Consider the following 25,607-nt stretch of genomic DNA (forward strand, 5'->3'; position numbering starts at 1 on the left):
GTGCCTACTCTGTTTCTGGTTATTAAGTGACATCACCTGGCCCCTCTTATTCGTGGACTCTACCATCCCTACTGCTATAAGAGAGTAAAATTCTATAACAGAATATCCTATATTGTTAGTCCTAGCCCACAGAGGACAGTCACCACTGAGCTTCTTCATGACACTGGTGTCAAAAATATGGTTCTTATCACTTTGGTAAATGTGGGGGGACTCCGGGGTCTCTCTTAGGAGGTAGGCAGTAGCGGGATTCAGGCTTGCGTGGTAGATCAATATAGCGTACCCCCCTCTGTAAGCCTTTTGAACTCTTCTCACACTGACTGCCATGGGTTTCTAGAACTTCCACTTCACATAGTATTTAGACCTTCATTTCTCTAAGCTTTCAAGATTCACTCTGGCAGCAAGCTAGCTCAGTACCAGGGTAGTCTACCTTGTCATATGGGTAAATCCTAGATAAGAATGCTCCCACATCCTAATTAGAGTAAGTTACACTCCAGGTATATATAAAATACACTCTAATGACATGTATATCTAAAAAGAATTTTAAAAGGTAAAAAATAATGCTCCCATAGCAAAGCAAAATTGAAAAACAAAATTCTCATTCCATTTATTTTTACAACCTTTGATCTAGCACCCTCAGAATGCAGCCCCACACATATCTCCCAGCTCTGGAGATGCATATGGTCTTGCAAATCACTTGAAATAGCGTCCCTTGCCTCCTTGGCAGGCCCAATGCGGCTATGACCAGTTGTGACTTGTCCCTAGTTACTAGGCTGGTGTCCAGGAAGGAAAAGGACAGTTAAATCCTGAGGGGTATACACTTTCTCTGGCAAGACACAGGCACCTGCACCATCTTCCAGCAAGGGAGGAATGTCAGTCTGTAAGAGGGAAAGGGTTGGCTCTGCAGGTCCAGATGGTTCTGAGAAACCTGAGATTCAGTTTTTAGTGTATCAGCCCAAATGTCCCCATTCCCAATCTCAGGGCCCATTCATTTCCAATTAGCCTGATTAGTCCTGATTTTAGCATGACTTAGTGGGATTGAGAACTCAGCTTCTCTGTAACTCTGCTATCCTGACATTTAGGTCACAGGCCTAACCCTTACCTCTTTCTGCCCTCCAACTTTAGGCAATAAAATTCTCTTTTTATGCTTCCAAGGAGGCCCTTGGTGGTAAGTTGGTGACTAATTACCTTTAGTCTTTTATTTCCTTCTTTAAGACATCAACAGTTATGTTTCCTTAGTCCTTATAATTACTACTCCCCCCAAAACTCCTCTGAGTACCTGAGATATTATACCTGCCAGAATACTTCCATCAGTAGCCCACCCTGCCCCACCACCAGGGACAGTTTAAACAAATGGAACCAGTTTCTGTTAGGGCTTCACCTACCACCAGAGTCAGGATCCTCACTGCACATTGGCTGGTAGGTAATCCGGCTCCCAGATCCCATTTTAATATCTATTTCCTGGCCCCTTTCCCATATCCAATATTATAGGTCCATTTGCCTCCGAAGCAGACTTTGGAATGGAGGTTTGCTTACAGGTGACTTATTGGGATGTGATTTTGAGAGTAAAGGAATCAGGGTTGATCTGAAGTTGATCAACAGCCATGTGGCTGCAACAGAAGCCTTAGCCAATTCCACAGAGTGCCAGAGCTAGACTGACCTTCGGAGAGGTCCCACATGGACACAGGGGACCAGATCCTTCTAGAGCACATTGCGCAGACATTGGATAATCAGCTGCCTCTGAGAAGGGGCCAAACCTTGGGTGAGACAGAGCCCTTCCATTACAGGCAATGTCTGGGGAGGGTCTAAGTCATGTCTCATCAGTAGCAACACTTCCAGCAGCAAGGAGAACAAGTGCCTTTGTCCCCAGGGGGATCTGGGTCATTCACAATAACATTTCACTACAACCCCCAAAACTGGTCCAATAGTGAAGGTTAAGAAATTTTTGGCCAGTGCCACCCCCACCCCCTGCAACAGCATGCAACAGACTTGTCAAAGAGAACTCTGCTCACAGAACTGACTCCTGTGGGCCACGGCTTCATGGATACACTGGTCAAGGAAAAGGGGTAGGGAGACAGGGAGTATGCCTCACTTTACTTCTTCTAGGCCACCACAAAAAATATTTACCCACCATCAAATTCATATCTTAAAACCTGATCCTCAAATGTGATAGTATTTGGACAAGGGCCCTCTGGGAGGTGAACAGACTGAGGTGGAGCCATTGCCAATGGGATTAGTGCCCTTATAAAAAGAGACCCAAGAAAGCCTCACACCTTCTGCCATATGAGGACTCAGCAAAAGGATGACCAGGGGACTAGGGATATAGCTCAGTTGGTAGAGTGCTTGTTTCACATACACAAAGCCCTGGGTTCAATTCCCAGCACCACACACAAAAAAAAAAAAAAGACCAGGGAGTAGACCTTCATCCAATTCTATAGACACCCTGACCTTGGATGCCCCAGCCCCCAGAATTGCTGATGTTTGTTTATGCCACCTGGTCTTTAGTATTTTTATTATAGCATCCTGAATGGACAAGGATGTGTGCAAAGCACGTTTGTCCATAGAAACAATGCTCCATCGCTGGTGCTCAGCCTCAAACCGTCACCTAAAATAGAGTAGCCAAATATTTACCTGAAATTTGCAAAGCATCCTTAGACTAGGTTCTTCTACCCAGTCGCCCATCAACAAGGAGCAGTCCAGGGAATGAGGAGTGTTGCTGGAGAAAAGAATTGTTGAATGACAGAGATACACACACACACACACACACATCTATATTCAACAACAGAAGTGGGAGAAGGGTGTGTCCAGGAAATAGGAAAAGAGGATTATATTTGGAGACACTTTATGCAACAATCACTGAACAGACTAGTTCAGTCAAACCCCACAACCCTATTAGGAAAGCATTACTTCTTTGAGGGAGAGAAAACCAAGGCTCAGAGTGGTTAAAGTCTTAGCCAAGGGCACACAGTTACTAAGTAGAAGAGCCTATATTTCAAGGCAGATCTAACTTCATGCAAAATTCTCTCAAACATACACACAGATGACTACTGCCTCATCTTCTCCCCCTACCTGGGCTCCAACAAGACTACACTGAGCCACCTTGGATACACAGCTGTCCATAACTGCCACTTTCAGTATTTTCTCTGCTTTTAAAGGAAGGATTTGTCACTTGTTACCCAATTATGTTTGTCATAAGAAAAATCTGAGAGCTCCACAAAAGCCCAGACGAGCCTTTAATAACTAAAACATCACAGCCAGAATTTCTAATATTATAGACCAGAGCATTTGGGTACTGGGAACTTGAAGAGCCATTGCTTCAAGATCTAAAATGGTTTTCCAGATAACAAAAGAGTTTATTTCTTTAAGAAACATAACTTTTTATTAAGCTTCCTACAATTTCCATCCAGACTCTCCTATATCCTTAAATAGGGGTGATTAATTAGAGAGCACTAACTCATGTTTATTTTACAATAATGACTCCCAGGATTACTGAGCTGGACGGTCCCAGGCTGCTGTGCTGTTAAAGTTCCTGTGCTCCCCTTCAGAGTGTTTCTGCCTCCTCCCCGATGCGGGTCACCTCTCCCTGCTGTCAGTGTGATCTGTCTACCTCAGCCTTTAATGTGTTTTTTCTAAATACAAGAGGCCTGCAAACAAAACAAACAGACCTGCTAGAACTACATGCTACATAATTGTAACTACATTCTAAGCCAGAGGGTCCCTTCCTTGACAAAGCCAGCAGAAGTTCACACTTTGGTCCACGTAAGAACTATTTATCAAGCACCTACTATGTGCCACTATGTGCTGGGGATACAGCAGGAAACAAAAACCAAAAAAGAAGGCCCCTTCCTTCGTGAAGTTTACGCTGTATTGAGATCAAGAAAAATTGGAGATACCTCTTCTCCGTATGGAAAGGCCACTTTTGCTCACTTTCCAGTTCCTGTGTTTCCCAAGCGTAGGGCGGGCAGGACGTTGAATTCCCCGCAGGTGAGGTTACCATCTTGTCAGTACTAAAGACACCCATTGTGCAGTCCTGTTAGTAAAGCAAAGCTGATAGACAACCATTAGTTCCATAATTCCAGTACACTGTGGATTAAATGGGCCTTGGTAGGCTGGTCTGGGAAGCTAGCCACCATCTGCACCTCTGTTTTTATAAGAAAATATTTTCCAAGTTCTAGACAACTGACTTTGAAATGCACTTTTGGAACAGAACTGATTTGTAAATTTAGAACCTCCTCTCCTTCACTATAAAGGCACCCAATAACTAGGACATATTTGACCCAAGGGTTAGAAATGAAAATATCTGGGTACTAGCCAGCACCCCAATTGCTAGAGTGGGTGCTGTAGACCAGTCACTGAAACTCTATGAACATCAGTTTCAACACATATCTATTGGGTTTCACTAAGACCTATTACATACGCAGGAGCTCTGCTGTTTGAAGAACAAGTTTGAAGGGCCACATCTAAAAGAATCAATAAAGCCAGACACTGTAGCTCATGCCTCCGATCCCAGTTACTTGGGAGGCTGAGGCAGGAAGATTGCAAGTTCAAAGCCAACCAGGGCAACTTAACGAGACCTGACTCAAAAATTAAAAACGGTTGGAGATGTAGTTCTGTGACAAAGCACTGGGTTCAATCCCCAGTACAATAATAATAATTTCTCAAATGAATGAATAGCTAAATGAATGCCATAAGTGAATGAGGAAACTTCACTTCCATTCTGAATCGAAGAACATTTCCTAGAGGCTTGTTTCTTTTTCCCTGAGGCTTGTGACCCAAAGTCTAAACGTTTGGGAAGGAAATAGAATCCTTGTCCCATTCCCGGGGATCCCAACTGAGAACCTGAGCTTCGGATAGAATCCCAAAGAAAGAGTTGTTTGCACCAGCTCATCGGATAGATTACGAGGGCTGGGAATGGATGCAAATGGCTAAGCAGCGTGGACTTATTTGGTCAAAGGAAGAGAAGGTGGTACTTGAGAGAAAAAAAAAATCAAACCAAAAAATGAGCTTCACACGTCATCACTCCCTTCCTCCCCGGGACCAGGGCCAGGTTCATTCTAGACCCATGAAGGAGACAGCCTTCCCTGCCTTCCCCAGAGGCATGGGGCAGCCCTGTTGGGAGGAGCGTAGCTACTCTGTGATTCTACGGTGCAAGCCTGGAGCTCAAGGTCATGTTCTGACCCCAGACGATCTTTCTCCCACCTCCTCCTTCTTCAGGCACCCCATTCCTTGCCCCTGCCCACCCTCATCCCAAGAAGGATGGCTTCAGAGAAAGGCAGGCACACCAAGGTCTTTCTCTGCAAGGACAACATGAATGGGAAGCTCAGAGAAGAAAGTCCAGGAGACCTGGGGAGCTGTCACCATGAGCCCTGGGAAGGAAGATTTATGTCAAGGACCAGGATGTGAACATTCCCATGAATTATCCCTTTGTGCCAAGGTAAATTGGATGGGGAAGAAACACAAGTGAAGGAGGCAAAGCCTGTGCTTGGCTGCGATCCTCACTGCACCTGGGGAAGGAGGCCCTCCCTTAAATTCTCGTAACTTACACAACTACCCGGAGCCGATGACTCTTCCAGGCTTTCCCACATAAGAATAACTAACATGGGTTGAGGACTTCGTAGGCCTGGCGTCTTAATTGTGTTGACTCATTTTACCTTATGAAACCCTGTGAGGTCAGTGCTATAACTCTCTCCCACTTCAGAGACGAATAAATCAAGGCAGGAAGAGGTTGAGTAACATGTCCACGGTCACACACAGCTCAGAGTGGCACTCTTGCCCACCATGCCATCCTGGTACTGTACTCACGGAAAGGATAAGGAAACCATGAAATGAGTCAGAATAACTGTGTTCGTCAGCTTTCCATCCCTGTAACAAATACCTGAGACAGTCAACTTATAAACAAAAAAAGTTTATTTTGGCTCACCATTTTGTAGATGCCAAACCAGGACTGGTTAGCCCCCAGGAGGGTGAGACCTGTGGTGAGGCACCATGTCAGGGTACAAGCTGGTTGCAGACAAAAGCCACTCCCCTCATGGCCAGGAAACAAAAGAAAAAAAAAAGAGGAAGGGGTTGGGTTAGCCCGTTCCCCTTCAAGAACATGCCCCCTGATAACCCAAAAGCCTCCCACTATGTCCTTCAGCTTAAGATTCCACCACCTCCCACAGCACCACCCTGGAGACCAAACCTTGAACACATGGGCTTTGGGGGACATTAAAGATCTAAACTATAGCAATGACACATCCCCTTTCTCCTTAGAGAAGGACATTTCCAAGCTCCCCAAGTGACATTTGCCCCCACTCAAGAATCAAACGACAGGGATTTTACAAACTAGAAAATGCCCTTCTTGGTCACATAGAGAGACACAATGCCTGCTACAGGTTCTCAATGGCCTCAAGAGAACCAGGAATAAGGGGACCCGAGAGTTCTGACTGATGTTTGTTTCAAACATTCCAGGGGTAACCCCAATACACATTGTGGTCTACTTTCTTCCATATTTTTCTATGCATCTATAAATATCACCATAGATTCATAGAGATATATTTTGACATTCTTCCTTATTCACTTCACATTACCTCATGACGATTTCCCATCTTTCTGGAAGGCAATGGAGTGTAGTGGTGAAGACCACCATTTGGACCATCAGAAAGCTCGGGTTCAAATCTTGGCTCTAGCACTCTGTGACCTATCAATTCCTTCGTCTTTAGCTCTTTCTTCATTATCAATTTTTTTTTTAGCTTAACTGAGGTATGATGGACAGATTTCATTGGTTAAAAAAAAATCTCCAAAAATTGATAAATAAGGGGACAGATTGTGAGAGGGGAGACCCGTGTGGGAACCAAGCTATGGGGTTAACTTCTATATCCCCAAGGGAGCCCTCCAGCTCCAGTGCCTGGACAAACCTCCATCCTCCAGGTAAAAGGTCAGGCAGGCACTGGGGAGGCTCGTCTGGGAGGCCACAGGCTTGGATCCACACCAAGAGGAGTCTGAATGCTTCCCATTCCCACCGGGGACCCCAGCAACTTTCAAGGCAGCCAGGCTTTGGTGAATCCACTTGTTGTGTCCCTCTGAGGACATGGCCACCTTTCAGCAGGGTCATATCTCCCTCAAAGCTGGCCTACTTTTATAAGCATGAGTCTTGTTCCACTGGATGGGGACTGTGTTCCTTTACATGACTGAGAGAACAAACTCAGTCTTGGGCCCCCGAGCAGCCAGGGGCTCCCAGGAGCAGAACCAGCATTCCCTGAGGCCCGGCTGCATCTTGGCCACAATGGGATGTGTGTCTGTGCATTTTCTTGATCACCTGGCCTAAGAAGCATGGGTACCACGGAGCTTTCCTAGACCCGCCCTGCACCCCATGTGCAACCTCACAAGGTGGAAAGTGCAGGCTGAGCGAGGGCAGGCTGCCCACCTAGCACCCTCACCAGTGGCGTGGCCTGTCCCGTCCTCTCGCCAGCAAAGAACATCAGCATCTGCCGCCGGCAAAGGAAATTAGGAGGTCTCAAGGTCGGGAGGGGACGGCAGAGTTGTCCAAAGCCATCTGAAAGGAACTGGGGAGCTGGGAGGGGGAGGGCAGAAGAGAGGTGCCAAGGGCACTAAGCATGGAGCGTCTGTGACCCTCGGCGGAGGCTGGCTCCACGTTGATTTCCTCCCAGAAGCCTGACGGCAGCGCAGACGTCCACATGCTCCGTATCAAAGTTCTCAATAACATGTACTTCCTGCCAGAGCCCAGAGCCGCCTTCTTTGCCAGCATGAGGGCTCTGGGAGCCCAAGGGTGCCAGGAGGGAAAGAGGCAGAGGGTGGGTGAAGCTGGTCAAGCTTCCCTGAGGGCCACCCAGCCTCCCTGTGACAGGCTCCAGCCCTGCCACCCCTCCTGCCTCCCCAGCCGGCTCCCTCTCCTCTCCCAAGTTGCAGAGGGTGCCCTGGCCACATGCTGGTGGGACTGGTTTTATGGGAAATCTGTGAAACTTAGTCCCTAGAAGGGGGGATTCCTCCCCCTCTTTATTTTTTCCTTTTCCCACGCTCCCCCCCACCCCACCCCACCCCTTTTTTTTTCCAGAAACAGGGCCTGTGGCTCCACACCTCTGTTACACATATTGGTTCTGACAGCTCAAATTAATATGTCAGATGCCGCGATCCTCGCTGGCGACAGGCCTTTTGACCCTATCAGCGCAATCTGCTTCCCTGATTGAAAATCTCTGTGCCTCAAATTGATTCCGAGTTTTATAAACATCCTGCAGCCACAATCCAAGAAAGCCACCGAGGAAAAGCCTGGGAGAGCTGCCCTAGCTGGGCTCTGCCCCCACCCCCTACCCCCGGTCAGTGGGCAGCAGGGCAGGACACACAAAGGGGTTAAAGAAAGGTCCAGCCTGAGCCAAGAGTCCTAGAGACCCCTAGATCATCCGTGTCCCAGGTCTGGAGGGGACAGACCCACATCCACCCTGACTGTATCTGAAAACAAGATTGGAATGATCCAGAGAGAAGGTACCTGATGAGGCAGTGAAAGGCCTGGGTTGTTGAGCTCTGCCATCCACTTCCTGTGTGACCTTGGAAAAGTTCCTTAATCTCTCTGAAACTTAAGTTTTCTCTTAATAAAACGAGGATGATCATAACCATTCACAGTAGACTCAGGAGGGAAGGCGACCAGGCATTCTGAGAGCACTGGTTGTAATAGTGCACTGAGGCAACAGATAAAACGAAATCGGTAAAATGTTGATAATCATAGATGCTGGGAGATGGATACACAGGAATCCACTAGGCTCTGAGCTCTCCCCTCTAATTTTGTGTTTTTGAAAATTTCCAAAATACATTTTTTAAATAATAGACATCAACTCATAAAATGCTTAAGTCTTACTAGTATGTTTGTGTGCCTGTGGGTGTGTTTGTGGATGTGTGTGTGGACATACCCACAAACAAGCAGAGAGTGAGGAACAAGCAGAGCTCTTTGTGTGCAGACGGGTCTGGGAGGTTTCTGCCATGCAGGGCCCGGGCAGTTCCTCCCAAGTTCCTCCACCAGCCCCCACCACCCTTCCTGGGTCTGGAGCCCGGCCCTTGGCGGCAGGAAGGGGACTTCTCCATTGACCTGCTGTCTCCTGAGTAGCACCGTGAGCCCTTGGGGTGCAGGGATGGGAATGCCTAGCAGGGACCTCAGTCCCTGGCACCCAGCATGGCACACTCCGTGGTTAAACAGCTGATCCACTCCTAGACCACACACCCACTCCACTGGCTTTGCAATGCTAGGGCCTCCCTCCAGTCAGTCAGCCAGGATGCTTCCAGCACCTTCCACTCTGCTACCTTCCCGGTAGTGCCGCCTCTTGGATACGTGACCCCCAGGCAGCCTGAGGAAGTGGACAGAGGAGACCACCATCTTTACTAGGACTCCTCAGAAGGACGGGGGGGGGGGGCCTTTCAGGACTCCATTTTGCTGTGCCTACCAGGAAACTCTCATGGGCTTACACACTTGGAGCCTCTGCCTGACCCCAACATCAGGACCACGCATCTGCTGGCCAGCCCCTCCAGAGCAGATTCCCATGGAGGCAAGAAGCGCAGGCTCTAGGATGCTGGCAATTCTATTCTCCCCACCCTGACAGTGCAACAGAAAGAACACAGAATTCCTTCCCAGTTAGCCAGGTACGGTGGTACCTGCCTGTAATCCCAGCTACTGGGGATGCTGAGGCAGGAAAATCACAAGTTCAAGACCAGTCTGGGTCTTTGAGACCCTATCTCAAATAAAAATAAAAGGGGCTGGGGTGGTATGTCAGTGGTAGAGCGCCTGGTTAGTATGTGTGAGGCCTTGGGTTCATCCCCAGTACCAAAAAGGAAAAAAAATATATATCATTTGATTCATTCCACCCTCCCCTTCTCTCACTGCTCCTATAAGGCTGTGTCTGGTGGGAAACAGGATGGAGAGGAGAAAGGAAGGAGAAGGTAAAGGCTGGCTATGACTTCCAAGTGAACTCAAATTATACCCATAGTAGGGCCTCATTTGACCCTACTATGACCCATCTGAACCCAGGGGGGGAACTTAGCAATCTCAGCTCCTCAGGCAAGGCCAATGGTCATCATGACGCGGGTCAGCAGCCTCGCTGCAAAGCAGGCAGCTCCCTGCCACTGACCAGCTCCCTGAGTCTCTGGAGAAATAACAGCTGAACACAGTCACCTCCCCGCCTTCTTCCCTACCCTTCCGCTCCCCCACCCCCAGTTGTCAAAAATCAAAATGCTTTCTGGCCAGCCTCCTCCAGCATAAGACAAAATACTCACTCCCTGCAAGTTGCCTCTAAATAGACAACGACAAACGGATGTGACATTTGTGTCTTTGAATTCCATCTGTCTGGGGAGCTCTTGGTCTCTCCAGCGCTACCGAACTGGTCCCAGGCACGTTCGGTCCAGGGTAACACAAGGCCTTGGACTCAGATCCTGGCTCCTCCACTCACCAGCATGTGACCTGGGGCAAGTGCCTTAACCATTCTGTGCCTCAGTGTCTGCATCTACAAAGTGGGAATCCTCCGTGGGCCTGTTGCAGGAATGGCTGAGCTGGTATCTCTGAAGCACGAGGAATAGTGGGCAACACATCATAAATTAGCATTCTTAGGCCTGGGGCTGGGGCTCAGTGGTAGCACACTTGTCTGGCATGTGTGAGGCACTGGGTTCGATTCTCAGCACCACCTATAAATAAATAAAATAAAGGTCTATCAACAACTAAAAAATACTTTAAAATTTAGCATTCTCGCACATTAGCTGCCACCTTCATCGTCTCTGTTCACTAGGAACCCTTGTCTCTGGCTCACTAAAAGCTGATCTTTTTCTTCTCTTCATCTACAAGCAGCTTACTCACCACTTCATTCACCAAGCAGCCTGTTCTCAAAGTCCAAACTGTGTCTCAAAACTAAAATAGGCTGTTTCTTTCCCAAACTCCCTTCTTCAGGCCAGATTCTGGCTCATTCATGGCACCTCGTGACCCCCTCAAAACGTTGGATTTTTCCCCTGCACAACCAACAAGATCTCCTTTGTTCATCCATGGGCTCGTATGAATAATGGCCGCCAGTCTGCAAAGCTCTTTTACTGACAATAAACTATTAATCCTTTATGGAGGCTGGGAAACCTAAGGGGTTGGCTTGCGGCCTTTCCTTTCCCACTAGCAGTTGGTAAATGGCAGAGCCAAAGTCGGGCTCCTGGCCTGTCTGACCCCAGGTCCTCTCTGAACATCACCTGCTCTCAGGAGATGCAGGAGATTATACACCTGAGAAAGAACTAAGGGGAAATGGGTGCAGGAGAAGCTGCCCTCTCCAGTTCCCCAAGGGCGGGCATAAAATTGGGAGACTGGCCCATGGCCTCTGTGTGGAAACTGTGTGTGCACACTGACATTCTGCTGTTGGTGGAAGCGAAGGAGGATGATTATACAATAATTTCTTTTCTTAGTAAGGAAAAAAATTAGAATCCTCTGGGACTTTGGGCAAGTCACTTTCTTTTTCGGTCCTAATCAGTTATACATGACAGCAGAATGCATTTTGACACATTGTATACAAATGGAGCACAACTTCTCATTCCTTTGGCTGTACACCTTACAGAGTCACACTGGTGTGCAATCAATCATACATGCACATTGGGTAATAATGTCCATCTCATTCCACCATCGTTCTCTCCTCCACACACCCTCCCCTCTATCCTCACTTCTCTCTGCATAATCCAAGTTCCTCCATTCTTCCCCATCCCCCACCCCCATTATGGATCAGTATCTGCTTATCAGAAAAAAACATTCGGCATTTAGTTCTTTGGGATTGGCTTGTTTCACTTAGCATGATATTCTCTAGCTCCACCCATTTATTTTTTATTTATTTATTTTTGCATTACAATTCTTAATACACCTTTATACCACAATTTATCATATCTCTGATAGTATATAAGGTATGTTGACACCAAATTCACATCTTAATACATGTGCTTTGTTTAATGATGAGGGTTTCCTTTCACCATCCATGCTTTCCCCTTCTCTCTCTCTCTTTCCCTCCCACCCCTATTCCCTATCTAGAGGTAATCTTCCTCCCTTGCTCTCCCTCTAGCTCCATCCATTTACCTGCAAATGCCATAATTTCATTCTTCTTTTAAGGCTGAGTAATATTCCATTGTATATATGTACCACATTTTCTTTATCTGTTCATCTGTTGAAAGGCACCTAGGTTGGGCCACAGTTTAGCTATTGTGAATTGACCTGCTATAAATACTGAAGGGGCTGCATCACTGTAATATGCTGATTTTAAATCTTTGGGGGATAAACTGAGGAATGGGATAGCTGGGTCAAATTGTGTTTCCATTCCAAGTTTTCTGCAGAATCTCCATACTGCTTTACATAGTGGTTGCACCAATTGCAGTCCCACCAGCATATATGAGTGTGCCTTTTTTCCCATATCCTCGCCAACAATTACTGTTGTTTATATTCTTGATAATGGGCAAGTCACTTTCTTATAAGTAAAAGGTTAGATCAGATGAGTATTAACATCCCTTCCTGCTCTCAAGTTTTTAGATTCTAAGACAATGACTCTCCTATCCACTAGAACTGATAAGAAATTTATAGAACTAGCACATAGTAGGTGCTCAAACAAATGCAGCTTCCTTCCTCTGTTTGGTCCTTTCCAAAACAGAAAAGTATGCCAGCACACTGGTGTGGCCAAGATGCCCGTCAGGTTGGGCCAGGCTCTTCGGAAGGCAGCAGGTGGCCACAATTGTCATGTTAGGAAGAACTGTGCTGAGCATTCTGCATAAATTTCCCTTTACTCCACCGGCCTCCAGGAGCAAAGATGCTGGCCTCTACTATCAGACAGTGGCTCCTTCACTCCGTTCACATGGGCTGGGCACAGCAAAAGTGCCAGGCTGAGTCAGCAGACCCAAAAGGGTTTACAGCAGCTTGGGATTTAGTTCTTCTGATCTACTATTCTCATCTAAAAAAAAAAAAAAAAATGGAAACAGCAATACCTCCCTCACCCTGCTACCCTGTAGAGGAAGTGGAGTAAAATATGGATGTATCTTTGTGCAATCCATAAATGCCAGATACTAAACCTGTATTCTTTCCCATCCTTCACAGCCCTCATCCTTTATGGGGTCCCCCAAAATGGCCACAGATAATTTTTCCCTTATTACTATTTTTGCTTAGGGTTTATTTTTTCTCGTGTGTTAGGGTTGCAATGATGTAAATAAATGTTTAAATTTAAAAAAAAAAAACATGGAGCAAAAATCTTAGAATTACATGTTATATGTTCTAAGAAATTATAACATTAGCCAAATTATAGTGTTATATTGTGTGCATGTATAACAACAAATCCCACTGTTATGTACAACTATTCTATATCGATAAAAACATGGAAAACGAAAATCAAGAAGTTATGACCGATAATGGAACTGACCTTCGAAGTCATTGTTATGAGGATTCGATGAATTGAGACGTGAAGTACTCAAAACAGTGCTGGGCTCGTGTCAAGTCTCAGTGAGTATCGGCTATTTCTATCATCATCACCATGTCCTGGTACATGCCTAGATCACCCCAGAAAGAACACCTTGGAAACCAATGACAAGTGGTTGCTTCTGAGAAGGGGGAATGTGACAGGGGACAGGTGTGGAAGCAATTTTTCTCCTTCCTTTTCCATAAAGAAAAGAAAAATAATATCCCTTTTTGCCTTTTTACCTTTAAATCACTTGGATCTAGTACCTACCAATATTAAAATTTACAAAATTGAAAAAGAATGATAAGCCAGCACACACACAGCCCTGATTCTGTGACAGCCGCTTGGCTCTTGGTCCTCTCCAGCCTGGCCCTGTCAGTAGGTCCCAGTCCTTCCTCTCCATCACCAGGTTGGCCATGCTATCAGCTGAGCAACTGACCCAGCACGGTGCCAAGTAACCCCATCCACCCAGTCATTTAACCTTCACATCAACCTTGGGAGCTAGGGAGTATCATTCCCGCATTTTTTTTTTATTATTGGTTCTTCTTAGTTATACATGACAGTAGAGTCCACTTTGATAAAATTATACAAGCATGGAATATATCTTATTCACAAGAACCCAAGCCAAGGCCTTAGAGATGGTGAGTAACAGAGCAGGGACCAACTAGGTACGTCTGGGTCATGAAGCTACATGTGGACCATGAACCACCACTGATCCAACCCCTCGCCCCCACCCCACTTGCATCCAGCCAGCTGGGCACGATCTGGCCCCTCAAACAAGAAAGAAAAAAAACCTATGTTACCCCTATTTATATATTCTCCATGCTCCCCTCCACCCCCCACAAAAAATAACCATAGCTTTTCTAGCCCCAAGCAAGAATAAGCATGTAATTTTCCTATGTTCATATATATGAATACACCACCAGTGAACCTCCACGTCCTGTTCAACTGCAAAAATGGGATCCTAATTAGAATAAGTCATACTCCATGTATGTATAAAATGTCAAAATACACTGTTCTGTCATGTTTTTCCAAAAAGAATTTTAAAAAATAGGCACTTTGTTAAATATTGACTGGATTAAATCAAACTTGTCAAAAACTGCATGCCTATAATCTCACTGGCTTAGAGAGACTGAGGCAGGAAGGTTGCAAGTTCAAAGCCAGCATCGGCAATTTAGTGAGGCTTCCCTAAGCAACTCAACCAGGACATCATTATCCAAAGTACGTGTATAAAGACACAAATTGGTGTGAATATACTTTGTATACAACCAGAGATATGAAAAAGTGTGCTGTATATGTGTAATATGAATAATAATGCATTCTGCTGTCACATATAAAAAATCAATTTAAAAAAATGAAAAAATAAACAAATAAAAAAGAGGTTAGGGATGTGGCTCTGTGATAAGTGCCCCTGGGTTCAATCTCTGGTATATTAAATAGATAGATAGATAGATAGATAGATAGATAGGTAGATAGATAGATAAATAAAATGTGTGTGTGTGTGCATATATACACACACACACACACACACACACACACATATTTACACACACATACACACACACATGTAGTCCCTTGTTCAGGTCACAGTTTTCATCATTATTGTCATTATAATAGGCATATATTTCATGAGGCAAGTCCACCACGGTTGGTTCTAGAAAAAAATCCATGCATGTATAAGTTCTGGCAGATCTAGAAAGAGCTTCTATATAACACATCCATGCACCCCATAACAATGTTGTAGTCAATGATGGTTAGCATATATGACAGTGCTTCTAATAAGAATATAAAATCTCTATGGCTTAGTGACATCATAGCCATTGTGACATCCTAGCTCAACATAGATCCCTCCTTTGTTTGTGGTGAAGCTGGCATAAAAAACCTACTGCACTGCTAGTCATATAAATGCAGAGCACTTAAAATTATGCAGGATAATAAAAAGCTGTTTCTGAGTTATGTATTTACTAAACTACTTTTTAGCTGTTATTAAGTTTGCTGCAAAAGACTATGCCCTGTCACACCCACAGCAGCTTCACGCATCTCACGTTTACAGTGTCTCTTGAAGGGCCCCGTGGAGTGGCTTACTTCTATCACCTACACCTGGGTACACACACTCTGATGTTCACACAGCAAAATCGCTAATGACTCAGTTCTCAGAACATGTCAGGTCATTGAGGGACACATGACTGTACTTCAGGGAAGGGAAGAAGGACAGGAATTTACTACACAGCCTTGGAAATTTTGCAAAATTGCCTTCTCTCCCCTCCCAACCTATACACACCCACGTATACTCACGAACACCCTCAGTCCAGATAAGGTGGTTCAGCCATAAATCTATCGTGGTGGGGCAAGAGGTTTTATTTAGCAATTACAGAGCTGTTATTGCTCAATTATCAATCCAAGGAGGGAGGGATCAGCTCACCATCTCCCTTATCTTGAGGCTCTGATTGAGACACCTGTCAGAACTTCAGCCAGACAGCTGCCTTTCGGGTTTGTTATCTCAAAGGCCCTGCTGAGATGGGGCGGGCCCTGGGGCAAGGCAAGGCACCTCCAGACAGACTGGCAGTGGGCACCCTCCTCAGATGGAAGCGGGTGTGGGTGGCTCCCAGAAGCGCCCCCTTAGAGCAGAGGATTCTCCTTCACATCCTTATTCTTGGAAGAGGGGGCTACCCCACTCCAGAAGCCAGGAATCTGGTCCTTCCTGGGAAGCCCGGGGTCAGAAGCATTTTGCCCCTGGAGGTTCCTTAGAGAAAGGGGGTCAGTGTTCCAAATGACAGAATCAGAGTTATTATCCTGGGAATGAACTGTTGCATATTACTGTAAAGTTGACCAAATGTCTGCTATCCATCTTCTCATGTGTTATTATTCCACAACCATCCAAGAAAGGCCAGCAGGGCAAAATGTCCAGCTCTGTTTTTCAGATGCATCACAATGAGATGAAGTGACTTGTACAAATCACACAGCTGAATAAATGACATCTATTGTGGCACCATCTGAAATTGCCAGTAAAGATGGGAAGCCAAAGGTCTTCTCCTTTGAACTTCAGAAGACAAAGGCAAATCTTGACCTGTACCTTGACCTGGCAAAGCCACCAGAGGAGTCGGCCCACAGATTCATAGGTCCCTTGTGGCCTTGGGGGAGGAGCAGGGTAACAGCCCTGCCTGAGACCTTCCTTACCCTCCATTCCTCTCTGCCTTCTGGAATCCATGGAACAGCCGGGCACCTCAGCAAAGTTTCAAATGACCACTGGAAGAGGGACCAAATGGAGAGTAGAATGCCACCCGCCACCCCAGCTCAGGCTGGTTTGCCCAGCTGAGAGGAACAGTGTTGCAACTCTCCTACCCAGGTGGTCAAGGATTCTCTCTTGGCTTCAGGAAGCACCTCTCTCCTCTAGACTAAGGCCCCACAGGTTCATCTCTGCCCTCACCTTACCCCAGGCTCCAGGACCCTTCTTCTAAGTCTCCAAAGTCAGCAGGACATTTGCACATGGCTGCCTTACCTCCTTGCAGCCAGCAAGCCTTGACTCAGAAGTGTCCTGTTCCTCTGAGGGCCACACATCTGCATCCACTCCAACCTCAAAACCTCAAATCGTTACTAAATTCTGTTCCCTCTCTGCACATCCAGCCAACAAGTCCCATCGATACATTTGTAGTTAAATCTCGGTGTGTTCTACCAATGTTCAAGTGACCTACAGAAAGAGCTTGGTGGTTCTCTCAATGAGAAAAGTGGGAGACCAGGAAGTCCCTTCCCCTCCTTGTCTGTTGCCCCGACTCTACACTTGAGCACCACAAGGTGGGAATGGTCTCTCTTTTCCCCACCACCCTGCACAGAGCGCAGTAGGGGCTCACAAACTCTCTCTGCTCCCAGCACTTGGAATTGACAGTTCTCAATACCAGTCTGCTTTCCAGTGTTCCCCAAATATGAGGAAAGCAACCAGAAAACAAACAGAAGGGGCAGCGTTTTGTTTAGGAACCACCTTCACGCTGTCTGACTGCTTTCCATTTTTAAGCCTGTCGGCTGGTTTTCCATTTTTAAACCAATCTGACTCCATCCATCCACCCAACCTTGCTCCCTGACAGCTCCCTGACAAACACCATCTGAACTGTGGACATGTCCATCTTGGTCCAGGTCAGTTAATTCAGGAAGCAGTGCCCAGCCCTTATGGCCCAGCAGAGGAGGCAAGTGGCATAAATTTAGGGGGTGGAAATCATGAGACCCTGCATTGCCTCTCTTCTAACCAGTGGGAGAAATTTCACTGACAGGAAACAAGGCCCAGCTGCTTATAACTGGGGACGAGGCTTGAAATACACCTGAGGGCTGGGGAAGCAGCTCAGTGGCAGAGTGCTTGCCCAGCATGAGGCCTTGGGTTCAATCCCCAGCACTCGGGGGAGGAAAGAAACAACACCTGGGAGAACTGAATGTTTACTTCATACTGAAGTGTAAATGACTGCCGGCTCCTGAGAGCTAACTGATGAGGATGTTCCTGACAAGGAAGAGAAGAGCATCTAGGGTCTAGGAAGTCTGAGCCGGGGGATTTTTGTCCCAGCTCTGCCTATAATTTATCTGGTGTCTTTTAGGAAGATACCCGATAAATTAAATCTATTTATTTGAGACTAATTAACAAAGCTATAGAATGGGACAATTCAACTAGATGGTCTCTAAGATCCTTTTAAGATCTGGCAGGCTGTGATTCAATTATTTCCATTTCATCCTATTCAGTTTTGTATTCTTAAGCCAGCACAGTGCACCTAACAAGTGTTTATCATGAATGCTCCTAAAAATTGCCATTGTTCAGCGCCTGAGTCAAACGCTACCTCCCAGGTAGATTTACTAATCAAGGTCATCACAACCTCCCAGGAGTAGAGAAAGAAACAGACAATGAACTCCTGTTTACAGTCATGAGTCACTTACTGCAAGGGGGCACCCATTTTGAGCAACGACTTCATCATTGTGTGAACATCAGGGTTGTACCTCTACGAACCAAGCTGGCTACGACGTCACCAGGCAGTATAGTTTTGTGGGACCATCTTCATATGCATCATTGGCCAAAATGTCACTATGAGCAAATAATTTATGCTCCTTTGGAGCAGCAAGAGTTGAGGGTTAGTTGACAGGAAACAAACCCCTGCAGTGGCATAGTAAAATCACAGTGGACCCTTAGATTCGCACAGCGATTTACCACTGGCCATCCTCTTTCCTACCCATAATCCAATTGGATCCTCCTTGAAACTGTGTGCAGTCGTACAAGACTGATCATCCCCATTTTACAGACTGAGAAACCAAGTCTCAGACAGAGGAATGGCAGGAAGTCAGTGGAAGCCAGGATTCAAACTCATATCAGGCAATTTGTCATGTTCCATGTACCCCCTACCTCACTCTATTTTCCACCTCCAGTTCCAGACCCATAAGTGACCGAATAAAAGGCACAGGGAGATATCCTGGAGGAAAAGCTCAGCCCACGGCAAAGTCGGACAGGCTAAACAAACCTCTGTTAGCTCTGGCTCTGGGCTCCAGCCTCTCTGCCTGGCAGCAGAAGCCATCCTGTCCCCCTGCTGTTCACTGTTCCTCCCTGCGCTGCCTTGGCTGGGACAGTGCACCTCCTCCATGGCTCTGGCTGCAGCAAGGTGGCCAGCTCCTGACCGCCTCTTGCCCCTAGAGCTCTGTCCTTTCAAGGCCAAGTTTATTCTGGGGTCAAGGCAAGCAAGAAATCGGACAGAGATAAGAACGAAGCCAATCAGGAAAGAGGTCAGGGGTGGAGAGCGAGCGAGCGAGAGAGAGAGAGAGAGAGAGAGAGAGAGAGAGAGAGAGAGAGGGGGGGGAGGGGGGAGGGAAGAAAGAAAAAACAAAGGAAGGTGAAAGACGAAGGGAGGGAGGGAGGGAGGAAAGAAGAGAGGGAGGGAAAAGGAAGAGAGAAAAGAAAAGGAAGGAAGGTGGAATGAAGGAAGAGGAAGAAAGAAAAGAAAGAGAAAGCGGCTTTAATAACAGGGTAATTGCCCTGTTTAGGATTATAATCCACCAGCATTTCGACAAACTTTGTGACACATGATGACAAGTTAATAAACCAGATACCTCACTGTGTGTGTTAAACAGACGCCTCGGCCTCCTTATGCAGGGAGGCCGATAACCCCCCACCGCAGCTAAAAACTAAGGTAGAGGACAAGGAAACAAAAAAAAAAAAAAAAAGTCAGGTATGGGGGAAGAAAGCCAAGAAGGTGGGGAAACTGGTTATTTCTGTTGTCAAAATGGCCCCAGCAATAAATCACCATTAATAATACTGTCATCTTTCAAAGAAGCGCGCTGGCTGCCAAGGCCTTTGAAGTAGCAGCACCTATAATTTCCCACCTATAAAAGGTACCTTTGTGCATGTGTCACCCTGGAAGCCGACAGGAGCGAGACATCCAAGACTTCATAACTTCCCCACGCCCATCACGCCCATCCTGACAGGCTACCACCCGGCGCCTGCGCACTGGCCCGCGCTCCCTGGCCCCTGGACCAGCCAAGCCAGCTTCGCTCTGAGAGGCCCAGCGGCTGGGAGGCTCTGCCACTGCAGAGCTGGAAGGTGGGAACCAATGAGGAGCGCTAGGAGAAGCCGGTGTCTCATGACCCAGAAGGACACCTTCCTGCTCCCCCTGGGCATGAACCCCCCAAGAACAAAAGCCTGGGGAAACTGAGTGTCCAGGCAGTAGCCCTAGGAAGGTGGGCCTTAACACAGAGTCACCAGCAGAATCTCCCCAGCCCCTCCCACAGACATAACTAGGTGGTCATGGGACCTAAATCTTTACCAGGCTCCCCCCGCACCCCCTCCGCCCCCAAAATTGCTTTTCATGTACACAGAAGTGAAAAGCACTGACCCAGGGTCCCTTTCCCTCCAGAGCCCCACCAGGAGTCCAGGAGCCGTGGAAAGACACACAGGCTGCTTCACCCAAGGTCACAGAAAGAAGAATAAATGGAGCTTGTATTAGTTGGCTATAGCTGCTATAACAAATATGACAAGTTAGATGGCTTAAAAGACAGTCCGGCAGGCTGGCTTCTTCTGAGCCCCTTCCTTTGACTTGTTAGACGTTCACCTTTTCCCTGTGTCTCCTGTGTGTGTCTGTGTCCTTAGTGCCTCTTCTTACAAAGATACCTGTTATATTGCATCAGGGCCCACCTTAATGACTTCAGTTCATCATAAAGATCTATTTAAAGACCCTATCTGTTGGGTGTGGTGGCATACGCCTATAACCCCAGCAACTCTGGAGGCCGAGGCAGGATTACAGGCTTGAAGTCAGCCTCAGCAGCTTAGTAAAGCTATAAGCAACCTAGTAAGACCCTGTTTCAAAATTTAAAAATTTAAAAGTGCTGAGGGTGTTGCTCAGTGGTTAGGCACCCTTGGGTTTTATACTCTGAATCATTAAAATATAAAATAAGGATCCTATTTCCAAATACCCTATCTCCACAGTCTAAGGTACTGAGGGTAGGATTAGGACTTTAGCCTAATGGAACAAAGGCCCCAAAAGCCACCAATCTGTGGCAACATCTGAAACTCTCATTTCCTGAAAACTGAGATAAATGTTATTCTGGAAAACCCAACTCAGTCCTCTAATCCTCACTTCACCTGGGGGATGATTTGCCTCCAGATTTAAAATAGACCCTCCTCACCCACATCCTATCCAAGGGAGGGTCCTCCCTTTTGCAATGAGATCCTTTTGAATGTGACTTGGACTAAGAATCCCAAGGTGTCGCTAAAGTGAACACTTATTGAGCACCTACTATGTCCCCAGCACTACACTAAAAAGCTGGTATCATTACATCTGCACGTCTACAAATGACAAAGCTGGTAGGTCATCTGTTCAAGGTCATCAGCTCATAAGGGCCTAAGTCCTGGAGCCCAAGTCCTAGTGACTCCAAATCCCATGTCTTCCTCCCTTATATTTTCGGCCTCTTCTCTATCCACATAGATGCAAAATGAACAAAGTTTGAGCTGCATTTAGAAAACCTGGGGAGCTGATGGGGGTTAAGAATAGGGGTTGATCATTTTAGAGAGGATTAAGGCTACTTTTATCTGTGGGGCATTGTTCTCAAATCGTGGCCATTTGTTTTTATGTGTTTTATTTAAGCACACGTGTAGTCTATTGGTAGATATGCTTGCATGCGTTCCTTCTAAGAACCAGCTCAGCTTCAAGTACCCCGGATCCCAACTAAGATCTACCACTCCCTACTCAGTCCCTTCCCTCTCTGGGCTTGATTCCTCCTTGTCAGGGAAAGGGTTAAGCTGAGGTTTTTCTACAGCCCCTTCCTTCACTTTCACTTTTGATTCTGAGGGAAGCCCTGAAGCAGAGAGAAGATGGTGAGAATTTGCCTAAATGTTCGCTCCACCCCATCCTGGAAACCTTAAAGCTCAGCCCCAAAGCTTCCGTGAGTCCTGAGGCAGAAGAGCTCCATGACCTCCTGCCCCTGCCTCCAGCCACCTCCCCCTGGTCCTGCCCGGACAGACAGTGCACCAGCTCCCCAGCCAGCTGTTCGGAAATCCTCTGGTTGCACCTCATTTTCTCCACCAGCCTTGACTTTCTTGTGGGCATCAGTCACCTAATCCGAGGCCGCTGTAAACATCCACTGGTCGCATGGACACTAGAGAAGGCTGAGGGGGATCCTCTAAGGCTTGGGACCTTCTCCAGTTTCAGTGACCACTCGGTGATTCCCGGAGCCTGGCTGCTCTGCTGGGGACTGAGGTTTAGAAGACTTTCCTAGTCCACTCTCATGGCGGGGCTGTGAGCAAAGCCCTTTAACCTCTCAGTTTCTCCTATGAAATGAGGGATGGGGTTCAAGGACTCCGGAGGGTGCTTGAGGCTCTAGGTTGGTCTCCCCTGCCTGCTCCCATCTACCCATGAGGCATTTCACAGCCACACAGGAGAAGGCTTGCAATACCTGTCACACACACAGAGGGACCACAGCCACACAGCCTGCCCTCACCTTCCTGGGCACAGGCTCCATGTTCTCTCCCCTACCACAAAAATCCTCTCTGGGCCTCAGAAGCAGCTCCCAGGACTGGACTGGCCCTACCATGGCTCCTGAGAGGACAGCTTCTTGGCAGAGATGGGAGTGGGTGGAGTGGAGCAAACCAACCCTCTTCAGCTGCCCTGGGGCCTGACAGCCACCGGGAGAGATTTATGACCTGGACAGCTTTGATCCCAGCCTCTGATAAACATCAGGAACAGCCCGACCCTAAGCCTGGAGGAGCAGGTTTATGGGTTAGAATGTAGCCTCCTGGAGGAAGGGAAGCAGGAAGGCAGGACCCAGGTACAGGTTGGGCCCTGAAAGCCCAGGCACTGCCCTCCCCCTTCCCCTCTGGCGACAGCAACATAGGGTGTGGGGGGGGCGGCTCTGAAACCAGAAGCCACAGGCTCAGAGAGAGGTCAAGACTCTGTCAAAGGTGAGATCGGAGTAGGACTGGAGGGCATGGGCCCAGGCCTCTGAAATCCACCCCCCACCGGCTCACCTGTTCTTGCAAACATCATGGCCCGGGTTTCTCTAAACTAGACCAAGATAAAGCACAGGAGGGAAAAGGAGTCAGATAAGATTTGACCTGAGGAAGGCCCATTCACCCAGCAGCCCCTGGGCTTTGTTGTCCACAGTCTTGTTGTTGACACTGTTGTTCTGAGTGATGACGGAGGTGGTTAATTGCTTGACGATATTTCATCCTTGCCTCCTTTCAGAGAGAACAGAAGGCCCGAGAGTCTCCCTGTGGTCAGGAAAACTTCATGGTGCTTCCCCTTGCCCTCCACTTGGCCCCTGGGAATAGTAGGGAACCTGCACGCCCTCATGGAGCATCCCCAGTCCTTAGTGATTGAAAAGACACCCCAGGAACAAAGCTATCCCCACGTCCAAGGAAGGGCCAAAGCGCTTCAGCTGGATGTCACCACAGATTCATTGCCTAAAGTCTAAAGTCTCAGCCACCTCCACAAAAATTATTCCTGTCTGGACAGCAGCTTCTGTGATGGAGAACCCTAGGAGAACCTTCTGGAAGCCCGTCCAACAGGCAGGATCTTTGCACTCAGGTCCAGAGCATGTGCAGGAGACACGTCTCTGAAGTGATGCCCTAATAAACTCGCAGCTCTTCGTTGTGCCCAGCAAACCAGTCTGTGGTCCACACAGACAGGAATAAATACGTATTTGTTGAGCACCAAATTGGGTCTAATGACCCTGGCCTGTCTCACAGGGTCATCTTGAGAAATCGCTGATGTCAGACGATGATGGTGAGCAGCTGTTCTCCATTTGCACTCAACAAGAGAAAAGGGCCTTAAATTACAGCGGGAGGGATTAAGGTTAAACATTAAGAACAGCTTCCTGGCTGGGAGGCTTGTGAAACACTGTAATGTGTTACCCAGGGATTGCTGTAGACATTCCTTTTTCAATGAGACTTTAAAAAGGAAGGAGGTTGGTGATCTGCCCGGGAGATTTTATTAGGAACTTTATTAGGTCATCTGGTCCATCCTCTTGGAGGACAAGGTTTGGACTGAATGCCCACCAAGCAAGGTCTTTCTGGGCATAAGATGACTCCTGTAGTTGCTTGTCATCAAAAATATCGAAAAGCCAGGCAAAGTGGTGCACGCCTGTAATCCCACCTTGCACAGTTAAAGAGAGAATGCAGAGCCATCAGTAGGCCACCAATTTAAGCCTTTTCTAGGGGCCCACTTTAAGCCTTTTCTAGCAGTGGTCAACTGTAACAACACAAGGGGAAATGCTGTTTCCAAACCCTTCGGAGACCAGATGGTCATTTTTCAGGGTAGTACCAAGAGAAGCCTCCCCAACACCAGGGTCAGGACCTCAAGTCAAGTGGCAACCCCAGGATGACAGGGCAACCCCTGACATTGCCAGGGCTAAGAGGTCACTGATTCTGATGAGCAAGAGTGAAAGAGAAATAATACCATAACATATTATTGCCAGTGGAGCAATCTACCCATTTGACAGATAGGGAGACTGAGGCCTGGACGTGGGCCAATGCCTTCACAGTGACTGTGTATCAGACCTGGGACTGGAAAAATCACAATGAAGAGCCTGACTTTACCCCTCACCAGCTCTGTGACCTGAAGCAGTTCATCTGACATCCTCTGGCCTACAGTAGCCTCACCTACAAGGTGGGAATGTTATCAGCATTGACCTAACATGTGAGGCCCTGCCAACACTCAACTGCACCACAGATCTGCAGTCACTGGCCTTGCTATCGGTGCTCTGAATCTCTGAGTCCTTTCTGTTAGTCTAACTGCCCTGAGCCTTGTCCTCTAACTCCAAAGTGATTCTGGTAAATTCTTAGATGAATGGAAAAAAATCAAAGCTTTGATCTTTAAGACCAGGGAAGGATATCATTAGTCCTGTGTTTATCTTATCCAACTCCCTTGGTTTTGCAGATGAGGAGATGGAGGATGCCCAACAGCAAAAATATTCAAGGAAGTGGGGGTGGGGTGCCAAGGATCAGCTCTGTTGACCTCCCAGTACCGGGAAAGCTGGCCTGCTCCCTGGCCCTGGGCATAATTAGATTGTCAGTGCATTAACTTGAAATCCCAGGTTACTAAACCATCCTTCGGCCTCTAGTTCCCTAATAAACTTGCAGCTCTTTGCTGTGACCAACAAACCAGTCTGTGGTCCGCACATGCACCTCTGTTTCCACAGCCCTCAGTTACCTGGTCTTTCTCCCAGAGGGTCTCTTGATAAAGCCCCCATGTGGGCGGCTGACAGCAATAGGGGTCTGATCAGTGATTTGGCCTTCCCAGGCTCCCTCTGCAGCCCTCCCATCTCTCACATCCTCGGTGCCTCTCCTACTCACTCCCAGCTCAGTCCCACCCACCTCTAGGGTGAATTCCCACTCATGGTAAGAGGCAGGGATGCGTGCTGAGTGTCTCTTATTTGCAAAGTTCTATGTAAGTCAATGTTATGATTTGGTCCCCCTCCTTCCCGACCATGATGCAAGATAGTTATTGTTACCACCTTTACAGATAAGAAAACCAAGAATCACAGAGTCTGACTACCCTGTCCTAGGCACACAAGGGGCACAAGTGGCAAATCTGGGCATTAAACCCTGGTTTCTAAGTTCTGAAGCCCATCCTTCTTTGGTGGGGCACATCAAGTCACTCTTCCTGAATGTTTCTGACATCACTTGCCATTTCTGATACCACAGCCCTCATCTTGTCCCCAGGCCTGAGTCCT

At 47.3% G+C, this 25,607-nt stretch overlaps 1 long non-coding RNA gene across 1 annotated transcript in view; it reads right to left on the reverse strand.

Annotated features, from left to right (window-relative positions):
• LOC113193894 (uncharacterized) overlaps positions 1–23,518 on the reverse strand; it is a 29,658-nt gene extending 6,140 nt beyond the window's left edge. Inside the window, exons 1-2 of the long non-coding RNA XR_003302201.2 lie at positions 22,903–23,518; positions 10,425–10,656 (exon numbers count right to left, since the gene is read on the reverse strand). This is a non-coding gene — a long non-coding RNA (uncharacterized LOC113193894). The remainder of the gene's footprint in view (positions 1–10,424; positions 10,657–22,902) is intronic.
• Positions 23,519–25,607: the final 2,089 nt, after the last annotated feature.

This window comes from Urocitellus parryii, chromosome 14 (genome assembly GCF_045843805.1).
Source record: "Urocitellus parryii isolate mUroPar1 chromosome 14, mUroPar1.hap1, whole genome shotgun sequence".
Lineage (NCBI taxonomy): Eukaryota > Metazoa > Chordata > Mammalia > Rodentia > Sciuridae > Urocitellus > Urocitellus parryii.